The 16037-nt window shown below is 43.3% G+C and overlaps 1 protein-coding gene across 1 annotated transcript in view; it reads right to left on the bottom strand.

The window, feature by feature from the left end:
• Positions 1-7499, bottom strand: part of CDH5 (cadherin 5) — a 226761-nt gene extending 219262 nt beyond the window's left edge. The window contains exon 1 of the mRNA XM_085639594.1: positions 7349-7499. The gene's annotated coding sequence lies outside the window, so the exon portion shown is untranslated. The remainder of the gene's footprint in view (positions 1-7348) is intronic.
• Positions 7500-16037: the final 8538 nt, after the last annotated feature.

The raw sequence follows: 16037 nt of genomic DNA on the forward strand, positions 1-16037 counted from the left end.
ACCCCCCCCGATCTTACCTGCAGCCATATGAATCGCCAGCACCCCTCCCGCTCTTCGATCAGGCGGCAAACACAAGGGCCCCCACGGGCGGTCTAAGGCCTAGCTACGCCACTGTGGCAGACATTAATGCTGGAAGGCCAGGTTTGGGGTTAACTGCATTTTCTTCTCAGATTTCCCTGGAACAATTTGCCTCCAACTCAACACTTTTGCAAGTGTGTCTACTTCAATTATTCCAATACTCTGGAGCTTTAATGCTAGGATTCCACCTTCTAGAACTTTATTGAGAAACATAAAGAACCCAAATTACCAGTGGGCGCCAGTATAAATTTCTCCATGGAATTGACAGTAGCCATACTGACCAATTTGGGCCTGATTCACAAATTGCACTTTGTAGTACAATTTGTAGGAGTACAAAACATACTACAAAAGGTATTAGAAAGTGTATGTTTTTTCTTTGGTTATATGTGTGGTGTTCTCTGCCCAACTGTACAAGAATACGGAGCAGCCCTGCATTTCACCCTGCGCTTGCACTAATTGCAGCTGCCTAGCGCCAACGCAGGCCCTTTTGCATCATTGAGCAGAAATATTGATTATGTGCAGGAAGGTGTCCCTTCCTGCACATAAACAATCACCAATGGCGTTTTGTAACTTCTGTGTGTGTTGCAGAATGCAGCACACACAGAATTTGCAATGTGTTATTTGTTTTAAAAGATTGTTTATGTGCAGGAAGGGACACCTTCCTGCACATAAACAATCCATGGCGTTTTGCTGTTTCTATGTATGCTGCACAATGCAGCACACATATAAATAGCAAACACGAGGAGAAATAACGCATTTCTCCTCATTTCGCCAGGGTAAAACCAGATGTTTTTTGGTCTTCATTTTGGTGCTGCCCCATATTTACACCACCCTTGTAAATATGGGTCAGCGTCAAAATCAATGGGTCTTGTGGTGGAACGCCCACCGCAGCTCCCGTTGCCCACCCCTTTCACGCTAAATATAGCATGAAAGGGTGCCTTATTTACAAGACAGGGTTCCGCCATGTTAAGTGGCTGAACGCTGCCTTGTAAATAAGGCAAAGCCCGTATCGCCACCACAATGTCACTAAATGTGATATTTTGGTGGTGATAGGGGCTTGTAAATATGCCTCTACGTTTGTAAATACCGAGAGTAGTAAACCTACTAAAAATGTAAACTACCTAAACATTCTAACTTATCTTTGTGAATCAAGCCCTATATGTTGATTTAGGCCACAAGTATGAGTGCCTTGTTATTGTGAAATGCCTGCTCAGATCCTGTTTGCGCAGATATCATATGTGCAAGGGGTGCAAGGTCCACCACATCCAGTATTTATTGGGTGCAATAAAGTTAATTTTCTGCAGGTCAAACCCGCCAAAAATTTAGCAGGTTGAAAAGGCCCGGTAAACTGAGGGACGTGCAGAGTTTGGTGCAGAAAGCATGATGGTTAGCTTGTCACTCCCCTGTGACATGAGAAAACTTGTAAGTGCTATTTATTGCACTGATAATTTCCCCGGGTTGCTGCTTTTTATTTGGTGTGATGAATAGCACACCACACAGCAGGGCAGTCACCACCAGGGCCAAAGAGTTTTTGGAAATTCGAGGAAAGTGTCCCATTCCAATTCTGCTGGATCTGTCTCAGTTTCCACCAAAGGGTAGCAGTGAATATTTCAAGTAAGTTGTATCAAAAGTCATAGAATCAATTATATAAAAACACTGAATTAATAATAAAGAGAACTCCACATGCAAAATGGGGGGATTGCACTGATACCAACTGCAAACTTTGAACAAAAATGATTTACCATATGTATAACTGAAGAAACATACAGACCTATATTTTGAAAAAAATGTTCACCACATGAGAGAGGAGGAAGAATGAGTGGAGCCAAGGAGAGAGGGTGGGGCTTTATATAGGCCACTTAGTGAGACCCACTCTTACCCTCCCTCAAAACACAAACAATCTCTTCTGGGGCTTATCTCAATGGCCTGAGTGGGTTTCAAAAATCCTACGCAGAGCCACAACTCATGAGCTGGAAACCCACTCTCTGGAAACCTTGTGTAGCACCATTTGATATTGGTTCTTTGGAGTTGGACTGTGTGATGAGAGCCAATATCGTATGACACACGATGAGTCTTCGTGAGTTCGTAGATTTTCTACTCAATCATCAGTTTTCTCAACATGAACAGCAGTGCTGAGCTGTGACCGCCCACATTGAGAAATCTCACCAGGAGACATTCTAGAGCCCGAAAATCATGCTAGGGGATGCATATTCTTGCTCATGCTGGCCAACTTAATGTTTGTACGCCTCATACAAAAAACAACTAGGCCACGCAGCAGTTGGTGGAGTTTTGCTGGAACTCCAGGTTCCAAACGGAACGCGGAGTGGGCAATACTCCACGAACTCTGCCGGCAGAGAGGAATTTTTCACCCACCTCTAGTGACAACACTATTCTGCACACTGTACCATTATTTACTTTCTCAGATAACACATAACACACCAGAGCGATCATGACCAGTGTGACATGATTTTCTTGTCCAGTGCGGACAATAGGATTTGGACCACAGCTCTAAAGCCACACAATGAATCAGCCTACCTATCAGATCATACTGAGTGCATTTTGTGCATCACTGTATGTTTCTCTAACAGCCTCACCTATCTACCTGTCCACTTCTACATCTTAATGCTTCTAACACATCTCACTTTCTACCTTACCTCTCTCTACCTCACTCCTCTGTGTACTCATTGCTCTCTCTATATTTTCTTCTCCTCTCTCCAGCCCTCTGTACCTCACTCTAAATCGTTACCTCTATTTCTTTCACTACCAACCTCTTTATCTTTCATAGTAACAATAGTGGAGGGTTTCGCTAGAGTTGAGGAAGAAATGGCGCTCAGGCATGTGCGTCGTGGGTGTCACTAGAAACTGGGTAAGTACGTTGCTAACAGGTCAGGGGTAACAAACCCAAAGAAACAACCCCTGCAAGTGTGTGGGTCGAGACCCGCACCATCAAATAGAAGTGAGGTCCTGTGCACACGTGTTAGGATAATGGTTTAAGTATACCCGATAAGAAATGGAACAAATATCAAATATTCCTTGTTTTTGAAATTATGATGGTCGACATCAGGTGTATAATAAGCAGGGATTTCTTTATATTTGTTAATTAAGACCAATACAGAGTGAAAACAAACCAGCCGACACGTGTTTCGTCACAACGTGGTAAACTTGTGACTCTTCAGGGCTGTATGTTATGCGTGGTGATTCAATAGGTGTGGAGCCGGTACTAAATTGGACCGGGTCGCAATACGGGTATTAGAAAAGGGGCGGAAGAAAGGGGGGCATCCTCCCAATGTCCCACAGGTGGGCGGGGAACCAAGTACAAGACGGGTAAGTCTTGGCATCAAAAGGTCTGTGTAAGAATGATCTTGTGTGCGGGATCGGCGTGTTCTCCAGTGTGTGGGAAACGAACTGGATGGAGGCCGGAAGTTAAAATGTTACACATGCTCCATGCCTATTGAATCGCCACGCATTACATACAGCCCTGAAGAGTCACAAGTTTACCACGTTGTGACGAAACACGTGTCGGCTGGTTTGTTTTCACTCTGTATTGGTCTTAATTAACACATATAAAGAAATCCCTGCTTGTTATACACCTGATGTCGACCTTCATAATTTCAAAAACAAGGAATATTTGATATTTGTTCTATTTCTTATCGGGTATACTTAAACCATTATCCTAACACGTGTGCACAGGACCTCACTTCTCTTGATCTTTCAACCTCTCTGTAACTTTTATTCTGGCTAGCTCACCTTTCTCTTTTTACCTTACATATCTCCCTACCTTACTTATTTCAATACTTCAGCTCTATTTCTCCCTTTCCTCTTCCTCTACTTCACCCTCTCGCTGCGCCATTCTCATTACATATCTCTCCTCCTCCTACCACCCATCCCCCCCATCTCCCCCATCTCCCCCTCTCCATAATTGTAGATTTTACAGGGGAAACATCTGAACAAAATTATTTGTCACAAACTTCTGGAGTACAAAAAGATTGGGGATTTTGACTGACAATCGAACCTGTAAAACAGGGCTTTAAAAGTAAAACTGTCCTGTGAAACTATTTTTTGTGGGATTCTTCTCTCCCTTGCAACATTCATAAACCCTTCAAACTCAAAAAGTCAACATCGTACAACTCCATCAGTGGGTGGGCCAATATCCATGGTAACAAACAGATGCAGCAATTTAGTTGTTCTGGATCTCTAAGGAGAAGGGAGTACAAATGGAGGGCTGGAGTGAAATGAGGGTGCAAATTCTGGCTTCCTTGTAGCAGTGGCGTAACAATAATTGAGGGGCCCTCCTGCAAGGTACGTGGAGGGACCCCCTCCGGACTCCATCAGGAGCTCTCCGGCTTAAGTGCAGTGCTGAGGGGGCCCCCTGGAGCTTAAGGGTCCCGCACTGCAGGGGATGCAGGGGCCTGTGTTACGCCCCACCCTTGTAGCAGAAGGGAGATCTCCTGTTGATTGAATTAATCTCTGCATAAAGGACTGGAAGCAAGCAAGCCAGCACTTAGCAGGGAGATGGACAATATAGTGCTTTATATGCACGTCCTCTACAATAGGCTATACATAATGGAACAATCAATGTGTGCATTTTCTGGGTTGGGCATCATCAGATCACTATATAAACAAAAAATGGGGGGGGGAGAGAGGATATAGGCTGGGGCCGCCCTCTAAATAGATTAACATATAGAAACAAAATACCCAGTGTTAGTTCTAGCAAGAAAGGTAAATGTACATTGTCTTGGGAAAATCTTTAGTTTTTTGTAAAACCCTCACTCACCAGGGTTACCCCTTGGTGGCATGCTTCATCACTGTGCCACTGGAATCAAGCTATCCTGGCTGAAGAGGGGTGAAACCCTGAAACCGGTCCTAGGATGCTTGTTTCTGGTCCAGGGAGGACCTGTCTTGGCAGTTCGGGCTGGACGGTTCCCATGAGGCACAGGGTCAAGACTGATTTGCATATGGCCAGGTCTAAACTGGGTTGGCATGGTGAGCAAGCGAATTATGGATTTAACCCAGATCTCTTGACTGGGGGTGAATGTTTTGATTTGTTCTGCATTCCGTCCATCAATTGTGTGTCTTTTGCTTTCTCACCCTAAGTGCACCAGGTATGCCCAGACGTGGTTCCCGGGCTCACTTTGCCACTGGAATCAAGCTATCCTGGCTGAAGAGGAGTGAAACCCCGAAGCCGGTCCTAGGATGCTTGTTTCCGGTCCAGAGAGGACCTGGCTTGGCAGTTCGGGCTGGACTGTTCCCATGAGGCACAGTGTCATGACTGAATTGCATATGGCCAGGTCTAAACTGGGGTGGCATGGTGAGCAAAAAAATGATGGATTTAACCCAGATCTCTTGACTGGGGGTGAATGTTTTGATTTGTTCTGCATTTCGTCCATCAATTGTGTGTCTTATGCTTCATCATAGGACCTTACCTTTCTTGCTAGAAATAAGACTGGATCATCAGATCACCCCATTCCTTTCTTTTTAGAAAAGTCGATTGCAATATAAATAGTTTAGACTAATACAGACATGTAAGTGCATCTATGACGCATGAAATGAACCTTGTACTACTACAGACATGTGCAATTCTACTTCATATTTATGATTCTGAATCTCTCCCAATAGCCCTTTGGTGTTCAGCACTGCAAGCCTCTCTAGTGAGATTCCGCACATGGGGCCATACAGGGCACTGGAGAGCTCTTAATTCAACACAAACTCCACTTCTACTGCCATTGTGTGCTCTAGGGTGGACACACTATTCTCCCCCGCTTCATGCAATGAGCCCCGCCCTGGCGGAAGCAACTTGTTGCTAAAGAGGGACAAACTTGGGGAATGAATCCGGCAAAAATACAAATCATTGACAACCAGCCATCTCAAATTTTGCGAGAGTCAAAAACCTGTCTCTTTCCACTCATATAATGGTATGATACAGACAGCGCCTAAAAACAATCGAAGTTAAATGCATGCATGGCCGTGTCTATACGTGCACCTTTTACTCTGCTGCACCGTGATTGGAGCACGTCACCGATCCTTACACAATATACCCAACATCTCCCATGGAGGCCGAACTACAGCCCTCAGACATGCTGTCTGAAAGGGCCCCAGGGAGTCTATGTGAACTAAAGAGCTTCACAGCCTCATCGGTGGTATAAAGCGCTATACTCATTCATCAATGCAGTACAATACAGTACCTACATACCCTACCTAAAACTGTCCCCTGAAATGTGCTGCATTCCCTGCTCTACTGTGCTGAATCTCTCAGAATCTTGCCAAAAAAGAAGCTCTTTGCCCACTTTCCTCTCCCTCAGTCCTCTGACGGTTTTTAATTTTTTATATTCAATATTTCGATTTGTATGTCCTTTATTACGTGAGTGTACTGCACTGCCTCAGCAGCGGGCATGCAGTGGTACAATGGACTATATCTTCAAGCACCAGGGCTAGAGAGAACCTATTTTTTCAAATAAAACATTCCACTCGTACTTTAGAAAGTTCTAGAGGAATCAATAGTAGTAGATAGTGTTATGAGCTGTTTCGCATTATCTTTGTCTGGGAATGGAAAGTTCCATGCCAGCTTAGTGTGAAAACGCCCACCAAAAATGCTGTTCGCGATTAGCTGCGGTCTGCTATACATTGAGTGATGTCAGAGCCCTCTTTTTCAGACCCCACCTGCTCCGGGTCCACATACAATAGTCATATTTAAACATACAAAGAATCTGAAAGAATTAATATAGTCGGACACACGCACGAACCTGATTCTTCATATAACATGGTACACGCTTAGTGGAAATGTTTAAAGGGCAATAAAAACAGGAACTAAGTTTGATTTAATAAAAATACATATTCGAAGCGAAAAGGCCACGTATGACAATTGTCTGTCCGGAAGTACCTCTCGTCTCGTTGCACCAATTTGTGGGTATGTACATATTGTACTATTCATGCGTAAGTGACAATGTTTTATTCGGTGGTAAACCAATAACAATTATTTAACTAAATAAAGAAAATTATTTTTAATCAACCGAAACCATTTCCTTTTCAAGGGCACACTGTTTCATTGTCTACCACCACAGGCAAATTTCAGCTTCCGGTATAAACTGGGTCTTTTTAACCCTGCAACGTGTCTGAGTGTTTAAAATCCAGCAGAGTCAATTATACCATAAAGGACATGCTTGAGTGAAACGGTGAATATAGTAGCACATGAAATATTAATCAGGTGTTTGCAGTGTATAGAAAATAATCACTGAACATGAAAACATTTTTTTAATTTGGAATAAATTCTTACCTGATCGACGGGATGGGCTGCCCTCGCAGCGGCTCGAGCCCACAGAACTTTCTGGCTTCTCACAGCGCCTCGACAGACCTGATCCACTTCGAAGAGAAATAAAGAGCAGACTATGGCTGTCCTGCGTTCACCGAGCCAGGCAGGGAGTGAGCCGCTTCCAGGATCTACACGGCCCTCCAGCTGGGAGTCAGCCTACTTCCCACCCTGCAGAGGCTTCCTGTTATTGTTCCATACTTTTCTGATGCCAACAGCTATGATGAGAGTGGAGGAAACCAGATAAAGGCAGAGGGGTGATTGCAGACTACCTTTTTCATCAGGGAGAGCCTTGGGAGCGGTGGGGGGTGAAGGGGAGGATGAGCAGAAGACGAGGAGGAAAAACTGCTCTGTGCAAGCAGTAGACTACCATTAGAGTAACTTCAGCTTTCTTTGTTAGGAAATAAATATAAGCTCTAATCTGGTTTACATTCTCTTTGTTTCACATTGATACGTATTGTACATTTACTCTTGCCTGGGGCCTTCAGAGGGCTGGCCAGGAGGGCATTTGATAAACTATAATTATGGTTGGGGTCCTCAAAAACTCAAAGTGGCATAGGCCTCTTGCGACCTCTGAAACAGCCTCCATCGAACCCATATTTTGCCTCATAACATTTAGTTGTCACTGATGAGTATAATCAGGCCTCACTCTGTTTTGTCTTCGCCATGCATCTCTGTGCAAAGTGCTGCTGCAGTCTTGTTAAAATCATCCCACTCTTTGCAGACAAAACCCATGTTAGATAGTTACTATGTACCAATCCATCTGATTGGTTAGTTGATCGAGTGATTAGAAAATATATGGTCTATTAAACCTAATGCTTACTTATTTGTTTAGGTAGCTGGTTTAGATCAGCTGGTTCCCGGCAGAGCTCAAATCACCCAAAGGTCAATGCAGGCGACTTGAAAGGAAGTGGCGCACCAGGAAAGAGACAGGAAACCACACCATCTTAAAGGCAGCACTCAACCAGTACCACCGACTCCTGATAGAAACAAAGAAGAACACCCTAGCAGACTGCATAGAAGTAAGCACAAACCTCCCCAAGGAGATCTTCACCATCGCAAAGGAGTTCTCAAACACGGTAGCTGCTGAGAATGACACCCACCATGTCCCAAGAGCCGTGTGACACCCTAGCAGACTTCTTCCATGACAAGATCATGGTCATCTATGAAAATTTCAAACCCCAACTCCCCATTACCGAAAGCATCAGCCTGCTCACACCCACAAACTCTTACCCCAAACATCCACTCATGCATTGGGACCCTCTCACAACTCAAGCCACAATCTCCATCATGAACTCCGTGCACTCGGGAGCACCCTCGGACCCCTGTCCTCACCATGTCTTCAAAGTTGGGAGCAAGACGTTGGCGACGAGCTCAAGAAAGTCCTGAAAACCTCCATCACCTAATCCACCTCCCCTGTGGACTGGAAACATGCCGATGAGGCCCCTCCTGAAGAAACCATCTGCTAACCAGGCAAAACCAAAAAAACTACCGGCCCATTCCCCTGCTCCTCTTTCCTGGGAAGGTTCTCGAGAAGGCAATCAACCAGCAACTCATCGAACAGCTGGAACACAACAACCTCCTGGACCCTTTTATCCAGATTTCGAGCCAGCCACAGCACAGAGACAGTCCTGATCACAGCCACCGACGACATCAGGGCCCTCCTGGACCCCAGTTAAACAGCAGCCCGTAGCCTTCTGGACCTGTAAGTTGCCTTCAACACTGTCTTCCATCACATCTTGATCAATAGACTCCACCACATCAGAATCCAGGGAGACGCCCTCAAATGGATAGCCCCATACCTCACCGGAAGAACCCAGAGAATCTGTCTCGCACCGTTCACCTTGGAACCCAAGAAGATAATCTGCGGCATTCCCCAAGGATCATACCTCAGCCCCACTCTCTTCAATACATACATGACCCCTTGGCCAACACCGTCAGATCGCACAAACTCAACATCATCTCCTATGCCGACCACACCCAGCTCATCCACTTGCTTTCAGTAGACCCCTCCAACAGCAGAGCCAACTTCCACAGTTGTATGATGAATGTCGCGGACTGGATGATGGAAAACTGTTTTGGGAACAACACGTCACCATGGATGGCGCATGGCGGCCAGCCATACTCAACCCATCCCCCGCCTTGACAGACCACGCCCCCAACCTCGCCATCATCTTGGACACCAAACTATCCATGAATAAACAGGTAAAAACAGTATCATCCACCTGCTTCTACACCCCATTCATGCTCCACAAGATATTTACATGGCTTCCAGTCAACACCAGTGTGTGTGAGGACAGCCCGTCAAACATTCTTTGTGTGTGTCTAGGAACAAACTGGTAATGATGAAAAAATGATATGCTGTAAAATAATTAAATCTCACTCAGGTGTTTTTTTGTGTGAAATGTAGTTAATGTAGGCCTGTACTGTAAAATGGCTAACGTTGGTTGCCATTTTTTCTTTGTTTGATTTGAACTTTTAATTCTAGATGAGTTCAAGTTTTAATTGTCGATCTCAATGTTCTTTTACTTTCTTTTCCATGTGAAGAAACGTTTTCTTTTCTTTGTGATAATCATGGAATGTTACAATGGATATGACATTCAAGAAGACACCTGCAGTGTGCAGCCTGCTTCATGCATCTTATCCTGTTTCAGACAGTGCGAGTTTGAAGGACACAGGGAGAAACCTGTATTTTGAGAAATCTTGGGAACCTAACAAGCACATAATTGTACCACCACACTTTAAGCTAATTGATCAGTCTTGTGACAACTGTTTGTAGCTGTGTAAAATGATTGTGTGTTTTAGTTCAGTTATGAGTTTTCAGTTTGAGAATAGAGCAGAGTAGGAGAGTGTGGAACTCTATGTGAAAAAAACGACTCAGAGAATAATTCTCTGCTCTTATTCTGTTGGGTTTATTTTCTATCTTTGCCTTAATCAGGATTATTTCCTTTAAGGAGGCTTTTTTAATGTGTTATTGTTTCTGCCTTTCTCCTAGGCTTTTCCGTTTGTTTGCTTCCTGGACTCTTCCTCGTCACCGTCGTTGCTGGGAAGGCCACGTCTTAAGGAACCGCCATGTCCATGGGGAAATGAGAAAGGCTCAGGTAAATGGTCTATGTTTTCCTTTTTTTTCTTACATACAGGGAAGGTAGTGGGCGAAAGAAGAAAAATATTCACCCATAATGTGCCTTCACCCGTGACCCTGAAACAAACATTCTGAGTTCTAGAAGACCGGGTCCTGTGTTTCCCTGTTCCCGCCCGTTCCGCTTCTAAGTTATTGGTCAGCCAAATGGTTTCCTCACCAAGAAACCCCGGAGGCACCCACGTACCTGAGAAAGCCACATCCCTCCAAGAACGTGGCGGGGAATCTCTTATGGCTGCTCTTCTCCTCGGTCCTTTTTCTGTTTCCTCGGTGGGTCCACGATGTAGAGAGTTGTTTTGATCAGGCCGGGATCTTACTCTGTCTCTCTTGTGGCAAATTCGCTCACCACACAATCTCTCCTGGCCATCTTCTTGTCTCCGATCTTCTCTTCGTCTCGAGACGCTAACTCCATCAATCACGTCAGGTAGAGCTGTGATTTCAAACAAGCCATTTGGTGTACCTCAGCTGTGATTGGTGCACGGAGTCCGATGATGGAGGCACCCTCACAGCTAGGTGAGTCTTCCTTAAAGGGTCTCTTGTCTTCTGGATAATAGTCAGGGTAAGCGGTAGATGGGGGGGGACTGAAAACAGAGGAGAGGAGAAATGTGAGAGGGGAGTATATTGTTCTTTTCCTCCCTCTCCTCGCCTGTCTCGGAGTTCCCTGTCCCTTTGTACAGAGAATATTCCTAGAGTACTCTCTCAGAGAGAGGACTGACTTTCCTTTGTCTTTCCCTTTTGAGGTGAACCCATGCTGGTTCTACCTTTGATTTATAAGCTTTTGAATTAATGTGAATTGCATATTAATCAAGGCATGTGAATTTTGATTAAAATTGTATACTAATCTAATTTAGCCTTCTGCAAACAGTTAGCTTTTAACAAACCTTTATGTTTTGAAACTTAAATATTTTGTCTATTGGTTGCAGAGCCTAATGTGCTTCACATTTACTGAATATAATATTCTGAGGACCAAGCCCAGCAGTGGAGCACAAAAATCCATAGGGGATTAAAACCGCTCCTTATCCATTTAGAAAAGAGATTTATTCTCTGACTTTGCCCAAGGTAAAGCACTATCAGAATGATCAGAAAGCAAATGAAAAACTCTGAAGAGGGCTTAAAACCCAGTTTTGAAAAAATGGAAGAAAATGTTTGTTGGTGTATCATAGATTTGGTAAAGGAATAGACAATAAAATCTACTCTCAATGTTTTATTTTGATGGCAATATCTGCATTCCTACAATGACTTTTATGATCATGCCATATCTAACATGCTCAAAGACAGATGGAAAAATATTCATTTCAATAATGCTTTGATATCTGTGCACTTTGGACATGAACAGTCTGGGTGAAAACCCCATGTGTTCACCAGAATGTTATCGACTTTCAATGAATCCTTTGGCACGAATGTGGAGGAAGCCTCATGATTTGACATGAGTCTTCCACAGGAATGGAAGAGGGATACGCTAACTTGTCACCTTTTCAAAAATTGGGACAAATATTGCATAGTGTCTCAACAAAACTGAATGTACCATAATCAATGCCAGTCAAAACTGAACCCCCAAAGTTCAAGGAGGGGCTTACAAGAATCAGTAGGAACGTTGCCAAGGCTTTACTGTCATGGTTGAAAGAGACTGCTGGATCCTCTTAACTGCAAGTACTTTAATTTACTGCACCAATGGGCCATTGACCAGCTATTGACCATTGAGTGGAATTCATGTGTCCTGCTAGGTGATCTTGCCCTAAATATTATATTGTTTTGGCTCAGGACAGCAGGTAAAACCCTGGGTTCCCCCAAACCTTCAAGGCTTTAGAGTCTGCCCTTTGTTTCGACATATTCAGGTTAATACATTTCCCGCCAGAGGCAGCTTTCTTGCGCTGTCTGCAAAAACCTTTTATTGCTCCATAACATTATGGAGAGTAGATACATTGACGGTAGGTCTTTGTTTTAAAAGCAAGCTTCACTTTTCCTGCTTGACAGCAATTTTTTGAACCCTGCTTGTTCTTGCAGGGCTTGATCTTAGGTCACAGAATGAACGTTATAGTTAATAGTGTCATTCACCATTCATACCCCCAATAAGAAACTAGTCAGATCTTCAAACAACTTACTTGTTGTTTGTGAAAATGACTTCCAGGACAATAGTGGAATTGGCACACCTGTGTTATTCCCCATTGTGGAGTATGAGCTTATCTAGTACTGAGATTGTCAGGGTTGTTAACAAAATCATTAACCATGAAGTGTATTTGTTCCTGTGCATAACCTAACCACAATCATTGAGGTCGACATGTGTGGCACAAGTAGCCCTGAAACATACAAAATAAAAATATATCCTAACTACAATGCCACATTTATTTGATTTTTCAGCAGTATAGCACTGGTGTAGAGATATGACTGATTGAGAGTGCAATAGAGCAGGAGTGGGGAAGGCTATGGAGTAGCACAGCACCTGGTTCAGAATTTGGTGGATGGGTTACTCTGACACAAACCTGACAGGTAACCCGTCCACCTTTTTGCAAGTGCATTATATCCAATAGCACTTGTAATAAGGTGTACAGGATCACTTTCACATTTGTGAAGTAGTAACCCATTTCTTAAACTCTAAAGAAGGACCAAAGGCAAACACAGGTTGAGTTATTTATACTAAAGAGAGGCAGTGGGTCTTTAGGTGTCTACAGAACTTCCTAAATGCACCACGAGGCAACGCGGCAAAAGAGGAGAGTTCCAAACTGTTGAGCCTTGAGAGTGCAGGAACTATGGTACACCAGTGTGCAGTTAACTATGAATGGGGCAGAATTTCTTTTATGTAAGCCTTTGCTCAACCATTTGAGCATTGTCACTGTATGAAAAATGTTATCAATCTTCCGTAAGACAAGAATGAGGAAGGTAGTAGGCGTTTGCACACTTTGAGGCATTCTCCTATTTTGGTGCAAGACCAGCCATAAACTTCATTGCAGTGGTCAATCCCAGGAAGTTCCACTGCAAGAACTAAAGCAATATGTTGTAGGGAGCCCTCCATGATTGCAGAAACAGTTGTGAAACATTTTAGTGGGATTAATGGTAAATCTGAGTCAAATATGAACCCAGGATTCAGATTGACATTCGGAATATCTGGGTGTGCCTTTAACAGCAGGCTAGCCGAACCTACCACCATAGGGTTTCCAGTTCATGGAAGTAGTATCCCAGATTTTCGCTGTTGAAGATTAGCCAGTTGTGACACACCCATTGTTGAATGTGGGAGAGGCAGTCTCTGAGCATTACATATCCTGCAATGTGTACCCTTATTATACGTGTGGAAGCTGCTGTTGTTGCTGCTGCCACGAGAGTTCCAAAGAGGTTGCCTGCATTTTGTCTCAGTTATTTTGTAGAAGAATTGAGCAAGTTTCTGTACTGTTTATGGTTACATAGGAATTACTTTTTACCTTTTTAGTTAAGTGCAATCTCCCCAGTTTCACAAAACATTTAGTAGATTATTGCATACTCTCTTATTAAATACAATGGACAGATCACTGAAGATCAAGGCACAATCCTGGCCCTGGTCTCTGACACTGAGAATTACTTTCCTAATATTCATTAATGTCCATTTGGTTCCCATTTCTGATGTAAAGCCCATTTTCCAGATGGGCAGAAAGTTATGAACATCTCGATGAGACTCTTTGCAGCAGAAGGTAGGTATGAGACTAGACTGATGTTTGCAATGAGGTGGGGTGGGTTTGAGTGTCAGAGTCCGTGTGTTATGTGCTGTCCATCCAATTAAGCAATGGTCCTCCCAGATGGTAGTTTTACACTGGACAGGAGTACACACATGATATATGGTTGCCTTACCACAAGTCACAGCTATATCTAGAATGTTGGGAATCATCCTTGATATAATGATGAGCATCTGTGGCATATTGTGGGCATTTTGTAGCCTGCTGGTGTCCACCCCTGGAGTAAGGCATGCCATGGTAAAATTGTGATCATCTTTGGAAAAGGTTTGCCATCTTTTTGCATGATGGTGCCCCATCGCAAGCATAATGCTTGACATTCTTGACATATTGAGGGTGCCATTGGAGTTATAAAATGCCACTCTAACATAATCCTGGCTCTAGTATGATGATGACCTTTATTGCATATCTTGGACACCCTCGGAAACATCGTGTCAATTTCTCTCATAAATATGATAAGTGTACAATGGTGGAATCCTTGGCATATGAAGGGTATTCCTGGCATGCGATGTTTAGATGTGGGATTAACTGGCAGAATCTCCCCACCTGTAGCAGCAGTACTTATAAGTACTGGAGGAAAAGGATATGCTTACATTAGAAAATTGAATGTATATTTAATTTAAATAAAAAATAAATACTAGTGACTGTGGGAATTGACAGGGTTTTGAGGCAATTCAAATGAAAGTCTTGTATTTGAAAGCAAAATGTGTATTTTTCCAGAAACTGCTGTTGCTTGGGGAAATATCATTTGATTTCTGGATACATGTAGATCTGATAATTAAGTGATAATTCTTGCTGACTGCCTTCAAGAAAGTTATTGCAGATGCTGTCTCCTTGGTGCCCGAAATCATTTGATCCCCTTACTTTCACAATTATATTGCTAAATTATTTTTGTGCTATTATCACTTCTGCATGCTAAGGCTTGAGCATGTAAGACTGACATAAACCTCTCCAGTCAATGGTCTGGGATTATGAGATATATGCACCAGCACTTTATCATTGACAGTTTGTGGTGATCCAGCTGCACTGACTGTTTGCAGTGATCCAGCTGGGCTCCCTCATCTAATCCCAGAGAGACTTTCCTGCCAGCCCACTACTGCTATAAGCCTTCACTTGGTGAAATAGAGTGTGAACATTGTTTTGTGAAGGAATTGCTGCTCACGATAATACTGGCTACCTTAAGTGCCTGTTGTAAGTGTTAACAGAATGCAATTTATTGTTGTAGACAGCACTTTATTGTTGACTGGTTGTCGTAAGGGGATTGATCCACCTGGACTCACATATCCTATCCCAACGAGTCTCTCTCACTACTCTCTCACAGTCACTAGAAAGATATGCTAGGTGGCTTGGAGCATCAGTAACCTGTCAATGTGTGAATCGTGCAAGGCATGTGGCTGAACGGGTAATCTGTCTGTGTTTGAAGGCCATGAACTCTGGTTGATTGTCTCCGTATTTGTTTTTGCTGCTTCAGCTTAGGTCATTGTTGTTGTAATCATTTTCTTTTGGTATCTTTTCAACTTGAACGTGATGATAAAGAAGCTCTGTTCCAGTACCATAGGAGCAAAGCTGTTTACCTCATCCTTACCAAAGTTCCATTAGTAATGCCAGAAAAATCCAGCTCTTTACCCTTGGTATCTGAATGCCTGTCACTTGAAACTGACATACAAATGCTGGTCAGATCACTATTCTTGCTCTGTTTGGACAAGTAAAGAAAAATCTGACTTTTGAGGCTATCTTCATCATATGTACAAACATTATACCGTCAATATGGTATTTGGACAAAATATCAAGTTTTAAATATCGAGTTACAAAAACATCG

The sequence above is a fragment of the Triturus cristatus genome, chromosome 12 (genome assembly GCF_964204655.1).
Source record: "Triturus cristatus chromosome 12, aTriCri1.1, whole genome shotgun sequence".
In the NCBI taxonomy this organism is placed as follows: Eukaryota; Metazoa; Chordata; class Amphibia; order Caudata; family Salamandridae; genus Triturus; species Triturus cristatus.